The sequence below is a fragment of the Xyrauchen texanus genome, chromosome 4, assembly GCF_025860055.1.
Source record: "Xyrauchen texanus isolate HMW12.3.18 chromosome 4, RBS_HiC_50CHRs, whole genome shotgun sequence".
NCBI classification, from domain to species: domain Eukaryota; kingdom Metazoa; phylum Chordata; class Actinopteri; order Cypriniformes; family Catostomidae; genus Xyrauchen; species Xyrauchen texanus.
In genome coordinates this window covers 34,162,253-34,174,343 of record NC_068279.1, presented here as the reverse complement: position 1 = coordinate 34,174,343, position 12,091 = coordinate 34,162,253, and positions in this window count along the sequence as shown.

Below are 12,091 nucleotides of genomic sequence, written 5' to 3'. Positions count from 1 at the left end.
ATTTGTTATCATCATGTCTCCTGTCTATTTAAACCCTGCTGTTTCTCCATTCCTTGTCGATCGTTGAATGTGTATGTTTCACTGAATGTTAATATTTCAGATGTTTCTATGTTACCTTTGCCCGTCGTGGATGTTTCCCCAGCCTGTTTATTCTTTTGATGTTTTTTCGTGTTTTGGTTTTGTTTTCCCACCGTGGATGTTTCATTTGTTCCTGTTTGTTTTGTCCTCACTCTGATTAATAATAAAGAACCCGCAATTAGATCCCCACTCCTCGTCTGCCCTCGTCTGCATTCCTAACAGTTAGGATGAAACCTCCTTAAAATAATATGCATAGAACATTTTTATGATGTATTAGATTTTAATAAACGTTCTTATATCATTCTGAGAAAACATTTATTGAACAATGTTCTTGGAATGTACTTATGATGTTATTAACAACCTATGAACGTTCTCATAATGTTGTATGAAAATTTCTTAGAACAACATTATTGGAATGTCCTTATGATGTTATTAACAACTGAAGTATGTTCTCAATGTTTTGAGAGGATGTTCTTAGAACAACATTCTTGGAATATTCTTATGATGTTTTCATAATGTTGTGAGAAAACGTTTTTAGAACAATATTCTTGGAACGTTCTTATGGTGTTATTAACAACTGAAGCATGTTCTCATAATGTTGCGAGAAAACATTCTTAGAATAACATTCTTGGAATGTTCTTATGATGGTATTAACAACTAAAGAAAGTTCTCATCATTTTGCCAGAAAACTTTCTTAGAACAACATTCTTGGAACATTCTTATTGTTATGATCCTGTGTCGTCCGTACCGTGTTTTCTGTTTCACCCATCACTAGTCACGTCCACGTCACGCTCCCTTGTCCGCTCCATGTTTTCTGTCTCACCGCTCACGCTTCCTGTCATGTCCTCCTGGTTGTCCGCCCGTGTTTCACCGTCTCTGTGAAAAACTACACTTCCCTTCTTCCCATCTTTTCCGGCCCCGTCACAGCTTTATTGTCCACACCTGTTCGTCATTTTGTTATCACCGTGTCTGTCCATTTAAACCCTGCTGTTTTCTCCTTCCCCTGTCGATCGTTGACGTTACATGTCTCCGCTTATGTCTGATCCTGGCTCTCTCTGTTCGTGTTCCCTGCCAGTCTGTCTACCCGCTCGTGGTTACCCTGTCGTATCATCTACCGTCCGTGGTTACCCTGTCGTGTCATCTGTCCGTTCGTGGTTACCCTGTTGTTCTCCGCCCTCCGTATCCTCTTGTATTTAGTTTCCCTTTTTCCCATCGAGGACTTTCTTTTGTTCCTGTGTTTTGTTTATTTTGTTCTTTGTTCCAATAAAGCCGCATTTGGATCCACACTCCCGTCTGCCTTCTCCTACTTCCACACTAGCATTACACTTATGATGTTATTAACAACTAAAGAATGTTTTCATAATGTTGTGAGAAAACATTTTTAGAACAATGTTCTTGGAACGTGCTTATGGTGTTATTAATAACTGAAGAATGTTCTCAATCTTTTGAGAAAATGTTCTTCGAGCAACATTCTTGGAAGGTTCTTATGATGTTATTAACAACTGAAGAATGTTCGCATAATGTTGCAGAAATCACTTAAATTGAAAAAAAACTGAGTAATGCAATCTTTGTCTTAAGAAAAACTAATATCCATTGAAAATTACTCCACAAGAAGCACTTCTGTATAAATTCTAGTTGTAGATTATATATATATATATATGCTGCAATTAGTTCATTTAAAATTAATGATTAGATTTACATTAAAATATGCACTGGGTAATCCACAGGTATTTAGATTAGATTATCTAAAAAGTGTAATCCAAAATATTACACAAATCTGATTACAATATAAATTGTGTAATTAATAATCAGTACCACATTACATTTCACAAGTACTCTACAAACAGAATGGTGGGTTTGGAGTGACATGGGGGTGAGTGAAGGACGACAGAATGTTTTTTTTTTTGGGTGAACAATCCTTTTAAGACCGTATTGCTTTTAACCATGTGTTAAGCAACATTTTACACTAACTTTGAAAGGGGGTTAATTTTGGTGCTAAAGCTACATGCAGTGTGAATTACTAACCCAGGGTAAAGTATGAATAGTGGGAAGCATTGAAGATAATTCATTTTCTAAACAATTTAAAGTGTGAAAAGGCCACTGAATATGAATTATGCTTACAGTATCAACAGTGTCCCTTTGTTGTTTTCTTCAGGTGTCTGAGGGTGTTTCAAGGTCTCTAACTGTGGAAACAGTTAATAACTAAATAGTATGTTTACAATAAATGCTCTCATATCAATATACTAAACATTATATTTTCATCCACTTGTAGTTTGGCCTCAAGATCCAGCAGTCCATTTGACAGTTATTTTATTGATTCCACAATTTTATGGTGTTTGTTGGCTGTTTTTTCCATATATTTTTTTCCCTTCTTCTGCACCTGTATTAAAAAAAAAATTATAAAAGAAAATAATAAAATCCAGTACATGTTCTGGGGCTGAGAGGTGACCAAAACTGTTGTCCATAACCAACAACTGTTATTATTATTATTATTATTGCTTTATTATTTTTATAATACTACTGTAATAATAACAATAATAATAATAGTTATTATTGTTGTTATTATTATTATTATATGTTTGTTTTAATTATTAACCCTCATGTTCTGCTTAGGATCTGATCAATCCCAAGGCCCTGTTAACACTGAAGTATCAAGCTGATAATTCATTACTTTTTTTAATCATATGAGAATGGATTATAACCAAAATTTTGACTTGATAACATGTATCAAACCAACTTATGTCTACACTTCTGCCAATTGCATTGGTTAATTAAAATCTTGTTGGGTAACACATTACTACATATTGCATACTGGATAACAGTCCGTTAAAAAAAGAAAAAAAGGATGTCGACTTTGTGATACCACAGAGGATTAAAGCATCAATAATCTTTAAAAAAAAAAAAAACCTGAAGAATGTTCTCATAATTTTGTGAGAGAACATGAGAAATGTGAGAAAATAATCTTAGTACATTTTTGGAATGTTGTTAGAATGTAATATTCTCTAAATGTTCTTATAATCATCAAATTATTTAAAAGGAGGTCCCTGTAAATGCTGTGGTCACGTGACTTTGAACAAACTCTAACATCAACTCACAATTTTTATCTAAATCTGACATTGTGTCATGTGAGAAAACTGCGACCTCGAGGTAAATATAGTTACAATTTGTAACTATATTTCCAAGGACATTCTCTGCCTAAAATTGTTGCTAGGAATTGGATTATCATGTTAATGTTGAAAATTAACAAAATTTTTACGTTTCATATTCTGATACAGAATGTTTGTATCTAAGAAAACCTTTTTCTATTTAGGGATATAAAGAGAGTTCAGAATTGTAGAGTGTGTTTTACAGAAAATCAATACAATCATACACTGTTAAGTTAATTAAGGGTTTGATCATGGTATGGCAGACCCTTGTTACTTGTCTTTGGGGGCTTACCCACACCTCCCACCATAGTGAAGAGCCCTTTAAACTATGCCAAGTGATAATGGCTATAGTTTCAAGAATTGTAACAAATCAAGAAAGTTGTATTTTGGTTGGCTAACTATATATGCAATGAATATCCTAGGATGTAATCCCCTCTTGCTTATTGACCTTTTCTGACCAAGCTATCCTAAATGCACCAAATGGTCCTGGATTATACCTTTACATGGTGTATCATCAAATGGCCCTAGCAATGAACTCATACTGTATTTTCTGAAGGCTTGAAGACTGTAGTGGTCAGCTTGTGCTGTATTTGCCAAAGGTCCCAGGGTTCAAAGTGATGAGATCACACTGTACTTTAAGGGTCAGTGGGCTTACACGGTGTAAAAATCCTGATGTTCACTTACTTTCCTGAGGATTTGGATGCCTCTGTTCATCATAACTGTTCATTATAACATTATTGTCAGTGGTAATCCGGGTTCGGGAATGCTTTTATTGGATGGATTAATTTAATTGCAACTGACGCAATGCACCAGAGTCATGCCATGGCAGAAAATAATTGTTGTTGAGCCGTTTCAAATATGTCTGATGGGAGATAGGGCATGTCAGTGAGTATGCATACTGTTGCCGATCCTAGCATACCGGAAATTTCGGAAACAGCATGCCGACTTCCCATGTGATCATGTTGCAATTAAAAGAGCTTACCTTCATTTTGCAGATGCTTTCTGCATTATATAGTGTCTTTCAAAAATGGTGCTCACTTGTGTCATGCTTTGGCCAGGTTTGGGTGGGGTAGGGGAAATGTTGTTCCAGTACGCATGTCCTGACACAATGTCATAGACATTTTTAGTAATTCTACTTAAATTCTGTTAGGTCTGTCAGCTATTTGTTAAAAAATTTTTTAAGAACTGTTGATAATCTATAGTAAACACAACATTTTGGTTAAAACTAAGTAAAGTTACTATGATTTGTATAGTAAGGTATAATATTTGCTTTTACAGTGTTGAAGTTATGTATTAAGAGACAGTGGATTTAGGATTTAGGCAAAAATGTATTTATTTAGCTAAAGAACATTCTTTAAAAGTAATTGCACTTTAGAACATGGGTTACACATTATTTTACAGTGCCCTTGTTACAGTGTAATTAGACAAGTAAGTATTGAGTAATACTAATTAACAACCCTTACTATATGGTTAAGGGTTTGTATTAAGGTTAGTTACATGTAATTATGCATAATTTACTGTTATTACTATAGTAAATACATGTAATATGTGTGACAAGGACACTGTAAAATAAAGTGTTGCTGAAAAAAATTGCTAACATTCCTATATTTTACATTTTATGGAAAGAGTTTTCACATTTATATATAGAGTAGGAAGTAAAACTTAAGGGTATAAATAAAGTTCTAAGACTTCGAATGGGATTTTGAGCTAATAGAGCTAGAACATAGGGTGAGTCTCAATTCAAAGAATGTGGAGAACAGACTTGTATTCTTATTAAGACCGGTCTTGCCAAGCATCCTTGGAAGAACGAACTCGGAAGTACAGGAGGACGAAGAACACATCTATTGCAAGCTTTGAGATGTGCTACGACCATCCTGTTGCACAATGTACTGTCACATCACATTTGAATCACTGAGAGAACTACTGGCATTCACACCAGTGACAGTATTAATATCATCACACCAGTGAGGTTTTGCAGGACTAGTGACACGATAAAAGAATAAAGTCTGTAATCATTAATTTTATCCACGTTTATTATTGTATTAAAATAAAAACAAGTGTTGACAGAGTATAACGACTCTCATGAGCTGTCAGACTTTCGTGACCTTAAAGCAGGAAACTCTTGAGGAAAAACAAAATGATAAATGTCCTTCGTCTGCCACCATAGTACCGAGTTCTTGCCCACAATTCGCCGTCAGATGCATCCTCGATTTCAGGGACACATCTGGGTAATTTCCTGAATTAACAGTACTTGTGTTCTTGAGGATTGGAATCAAACTTCGGCAGTGGATTATGACATAGTGTGAGTCCACAAAAACATAAGAATACAAAAGAACGCACATTGAGATTCACCCAGTGTGTGGATTAGTATTTGCTGAAGAGAGAGAGAGCGAAACACTTTAATCTGGTGGGATAATTTGCGAGGTTCACCTCTGATCTTTCAATAAAACAAGTGATGTTTTCACAAGAACTTCTCATCTGTGTCCTCCAATGAACTGTGGTGATAGATTGACAGAATAAGCTAAGAACCCTGTCAAAAGCTCTTGGAAAGAACTGTGAAGTGTTTGTTGTGATGTTACGCTCATAGCTCCCCCATAAACCAAGTATTATGTATAGTGTCAATGTATATGTATGTTAAATTGATGTAATTGTAATATTTGTTCATATTTTATCATGTTACTGATACAAGCTATTGTAAAATGTTTATATGTAATTCTGAAAATTCATTCGAGGCAAAGAACCATTGATGGAAGTACCACATCAGAGTTGTTCCTTCTCTCATTATTCTTCTTTTTCAGGACTGCTACATATACAGTATTTATATTTTGAATGCTTTTTACATTGGTTTGGAAAAAAAATCAAGATTCTGGGTGAACCTTTTCTTTTAAAAATAATTCTGTGATTACATTCTCAAAAACTTTCTGACAAGATGTAAATATTAAAAGTCATTATAACCCTATATTGTCATGCTCATTTAAAATCCTTAACATATGCAAAGGCATCTGCACTGACAGAAAGGTTTATATACTGTTTTGTGTATAAAATATAGCTGTCCAGAGGAGCTGGACTGAGTGTGGGGCATGGAGTGCTATAGATGTGGGAGACATTTTACTGTGCATCAAGCAGAAAGAGAGAGAGCTCAGCCCCTACTGTTGAAGATGAGCTAGATATGAACTATCACATAGTTTCAGATCAGAGGCCGAGAGAGAGGTCAAATCAGTCCAGAGAGGAGAGGAGTGAGTTTAGTATAGTCAGGGAGTTCTCTCTGCCTGGATGATGGATGTGCACTCCAAAGCCTTTGCAGAAATGAGAGAGAGACATAGATGCACAAACACAGGTGGTAATGGAAATTTGTAAATACACAAAACATAGTAGGATGGGCATACGTTTATCATGTCTAGAAAGTTGTTACTATCTGTAGAAAAATCCTCCTGCATATCTTATGTCCTAGATGCAGAGTTATTTTTACCCCAATCTTTATCAGTGGAACCTTACTCAATATATATACCAGATATGCTCAGAGGTGGAAAGTAACAAATTACAACTACTCTCGGTACAGTACTTGAATCAATTTTTAAATTTGTTTCTACTTTTTTAAGTATAAATAAATAATAGTAATTTTACTTTTACTTGAATTGAATGAAGTATTCAACTTCACTACAGTTATTGTTTTACCACAGTTAAAAGTACAAAAAATACATAATATTTCAGATTTTTTGGGAAGAAAAAATTGGCAAGTTATAAGCACTAAATCTGTTTATAAATGAAAACGTGCTGTGCATTATTTTGTTTCCATCGTCCGGTTCCTTGCAACATCTGCTTCTATCAATCCACATCAGTTTGGAATTGTACTCCTGCGTTAAATTCCATAACCATTCACCCCTCTTGTTCAAAATAAACTGTTCTAGCTGGTAACTCGCTCACTGTGCTGTACTGTACTTCCCTGCCCTGTGCTGTTGTTTAGCTGTCTGAAAAGCCTCAGCTGTCTGAAAAGCTGTCCTCACCCGCTAGAGGACAAAAATGAGCAAAGGATGGATGTTGTATAAAGAAGGGATGAGAAATCACAAAACATATTGTAACCAAATGCTATATTTTTCATACAAATAATATCTCAATATGTTTAACAACATAATGTTTATTAAGACTTTATTATTACAACTTTAATACAATAATACATATACAGAACAACCACTTTTAGTGTTTGAGTCAATCATATTTTTACAAAACACTGTGTGAAATGTTTATTTTCACCTTATTTTATTCAGTTGGCATGTAGGAGTTGATAACAGATTTCTTAATAATCTCATTCCATATCTGGATAATTGCTGCAATATCATAGAGGATACATTTCCTCTATAATATTGCATTATATTAGTTTTGTACACCAAAATACATTGACAAACGTGAATGAGAATTAACCTGAAATAGGAATGTGTTTCAGTCACAATGCACATTATGTAGTTTAGAGATGAATTAGAGACATTGAGAATGTTACAAATAGCTATTTCTATTTAAACTACTACTTTAAATGTTGTATTCTTAAAATGTTCTGTTTGTCCAGGAGTCATCTTGCAACAATCCAGGTCTTTGGCATTTAGAAGCTGCTAGATTAGGACCTGTGAGGAGTCTATATCTCAAACTAGAGACTGTGATTAACTTGTATTTTTGTTGTGCATCTGTGCCGTCCACTTCCCTCTCTATCCTGGTTAGAGATAATTTTTTCAAAACAGTAATGCATGGAATAGCCTTCATCTCTCTAAAACAATAGACTTTAGGAGAAAATAGAATTTTAGGAGAAATGTGTTTTTTTTTGCCCATGTTTAAAATCAAAATTTGACTTGCAAGTGTACACTTGTAAGAACTTAATACCTCAGCAAATGGAGAAAAAAAAAAAACAAAAAAAACAACTGTATTGTGATTTCCACATGGTAGCACAACCATTTTCAATTGTTATTATAATAAGAACATTTTCTTGAGTACCAAATTGTAACTTTAGAATGCTTTTGTAAGGAATAGGTGACACAGTATATCACAGTTTAGTTTGCCATCACAGGTAAAGAGAAATGGAATAAATACCACTTAAAACTATTATTTCAAACCGTAATAATAATTTGCAATTCATGATTTTTGCAGTATTTTTGAACAATTTAATGCATCTTTGGTGAAAGGAATTTATTTCAATAACAAAAATGTATTTGTCTTCTAAAAATGGAAATGCATATACTATATATATAATGTAATTGTTTTAAAGTAACTTTTAATGTAATTACTTGAGTAGTTTTTTGGCAAACTACTTATTTATTCTTTTTTGAGTCATAATATTTCTCAGTACTTCTAATTGTACTCAGGTTAATTATTTCTTCAGTATTTCATATTACTTTAGCTTAAATAAAAAAAAAAAAAATCTGCACACTTTCCACCTCATGATTTAGCAAGCTTCATGAATAAGAAGTGCAGACTACAAACATGATGTATTCACTAAACATCTGAACAAAGGCTAAAGATGATTACAGCCCAGCTATTTGCAAACAAGCTCTCCTGTCTATGGCCCCAAAGCTGGGACACAGTTTTATGATAAGAAAATGATTAATTTCAACACATTCGTAAGCTACAAGTCTCAAATAGCCTGTGTGGAGATAAGAAGTAGTATTGTGAAGCTAATTTATCATTTCCCTGACACACAAGCCATATAGCAAAACAGGCTTTTTTTTAGAACATAAAAAGTAAGAGTACAAAAGTCAGAGATGCTAATGAGGTCTTGGGAACACATTTATAGAAAGTTAAACTCTACATCAAAGATACATGAAAAAAAAAAAACAATAGCATGAGTATCTTTAATCATAAGATCTGAAATCGTTGTTTAATCTTAAAATGAAAAGGAACAGAATCAGTACCTTGAACAATGTTGTTCTTGAATATTGTTCATTCAGTGTGTACACGTAAAGTGCATAGAAGTTCGATCCAACAGGTTCCAGATGTGCTCAGTGGGATTGAGATCTGGGCTCTTCGCTGGCCATGGCAGAAAACTGATTCACAGAACGAGCAGTATGGCTGGGGCATTGTCAAGCTGGAGGGTCATGTCAGGATGAGTCTGTAGGAAGGGTACCACATGAGGGAGGAGGATGTCTTCCCTTTAACGCTAAGCATTGAGATTGCCTGCAATGACAACAAGCTCAGTCCGATGACGCTGTGACACACCACCCCAGACCATGATGGCCCCTCTACATCCAAATGAAGTGAAGACCACTTTTTGCCAGTCCTGTCTGGTCCAGTGAAGGTGGGTTTGTACCCATAGGCTACGTTGTTGCCGGTGATGACTGGTAAGGACCTGCCTTACAAGAGGCCTACAAGTGTTGCACGCCCTGTTTATTGGGCCGGGCTGACAGATGAGAATAAACCTGTTAAAACAGGACAGAATGAAGAGACGGGAGAAACAGGTCTGCGCTGCACATAATCCCCAGCAGTTATGAGGCGCACAGGCGCAGTATCACTATTTTCACCCGCAATCTCCCAAACTCCTCTTTCAAAGCCACAGTCCACTTTCAAAATATGAGTCCCATTCTCATTCTCTAGAAAACTGTGGTTTCATTGCAGTCAATTGTCCACAAGAAGTAACACAGCAATAAAGCATCACATTTCTGTTGAGATATTCTAATATCTGCTGAACAATACAAACATTATCCAAATGTGTACGTACTTTTGGTGTGTCACACAAGCCCTCAGTCCAGCCGAGTTTGGAGTTTGGTCACTGATGGAGGGATTGTGAATTCCTGGTGTAACTCGGGCAGTTGTTGTTGCAATCCTGTACCTTTCCCGCAGGTGTGATATTCGGATGTACCGATTCTGTGTATGATTTTGGCCACGATTCTGCCATCTGAGACAAATTTCGGGAATCCTAAAACATTTCTCTTGTGTCGATTGCAGTGACACAAGCGGCTTCTTTCGGGAGCCTCGGATACCTCTAAATATGAAAAAGGCCAATGCCAAATTGGCGAACAAATCTTGAATGTCCCACACCTGGACATACAGGTATAAAAGGCAGGATGTGCCTCTATTCAGTCAGATTCTTTCTTCGGAGCCGAGCGGTTGTATGATCAGCGAGCTGAGACACTCACTACTATTCCACTCTCCTCTAAGAGCATTGCTGTTGGATCCTAAGGCACATTACAGAAACCTCGGTGCTCGGCAAAAAAGCCAGCAACCTGCGCGCGGAAGTCGCGACCCTTTTCCAAAAAGACGCGATAGATCCATGCATATGGCATCCTCAGCCATGGTCACGCGGCTAGGGTTGATGCATCTGAGACCGCGCCAGCACTGGCTTCAGACTGGAGTTGTGAGGTGGGCATGGCGCCGCGGCAAGTATTGTGTGCAATGGGCACGCAGCTGCTGGGTCCTGGATGGGCCCGCGGCTATGTTGGCACGTAAACTGCCTAGAGTTGCTGGCTGTATTCCTTGGCCTGCAGAGGTTTCTCCCGCTGATTCGAGGCAAGCACGTCTTGATCCATTCCGACAGCACCGTGACGTAGCGTACATAAATCACCAAGGTGGAGTGCACTCTCGTCATATGTCATAACTTGCCCGCCATCTCCTCTTTTGGAGTCAGCAATGACTGAGGTCGCTGCACGCCACTCATATCTCAGGCAGCCTCAACACGACAGTGGATGTGCTGTCGCGACAGGCTCCGCTCAATGGAGAGTGGAGGTTCCATCAGCAGGTGGTTAAGCTTACCTGGGACTCTTATAGCAAAGCACAGATAGACCTGTTCGCTTCTCAAGAGATCTCCCACTGCTCTCTCTGGTACTCCCTCAGGTCGGAGGCAAGTCCCCTCGGGACAGATACATTGGCACACAGCTGGCCCGGGGGCTGCGCAAGTACGCATTTCCCCCAGTGAGCCTTACAGGGGCTGTGCAAGGTCAGGGAGGACTGGGAACAAGTCACTCTAGTGGCCCCTTACTGGCCCAACCAGACATGGTTCTCGGATCTCATGCTCCTCGTGACAGCACCTCCCTGGAAAATCCACTTGTGGAAAGACTTTCAGTCCCCGCTGCCCCCAGGTCGCCATGTTTGTAGCAACTCCTACCTCTCAACAGGTAGGATTTACCACCGCGCCATTCCCACATGTGGCCTGAAAACCCATGTGACGTATTTTGCCACTCTTTACCTCCCCCATCCTGGGAAATATGTGGTCTCTGCAGGGTCTTTTCCCCCTGAAAGAATAGGAGTTGGAAAAGAATGCCTTCCCCGAGGCATGTTATAGCTAGATGGCACCAAGCCACATCTAACACTCTACGAGGAGAAACATAGAGAAAAGACTGCGGCTGGTGCGGCCTGCTCCCATGCTTGCCACGTCACTTGTTCCCACCCCCCAAGGGAGTCTTATAAAACTTATAAAAACAATATGACGTCTTAGTGGAGCGTCGGGGAGGGTTACGTGCAGTCTGATGCTCATGCGCCTTTGGCACACTACCTGCTGCACCAGCATCAGCAGATCACATAACATGGTCAGTGTAGGTGGCACTATTGAATAGGGACCCCTTGTGTCACTACAATCGACACAACGTCGAGTGAGTGACAGAAGGGGAACGTCTAGGGTACTAGTGTAACCCCTGTTCCCTGATGGAGCGAACGAGACGTTGTGTCCCCCTTACCACAACACTGTACCAAGTCGCTGTAATGGCCGAAACTTATTCTCGGCTTCTCAGTGCAGAACCTGGGCACATCCCACCTTTTATACCCGTATGTCCGGGGGTGGTATATGCAAATTCTGTTCGCCAATTTGGCATTGGAATTTATCATATTCCAAGGTATCCGAGGCTCCCGAAAAAAGCCCCTTGTGTCACTACAATCGACACTAGTAACCTAGACAT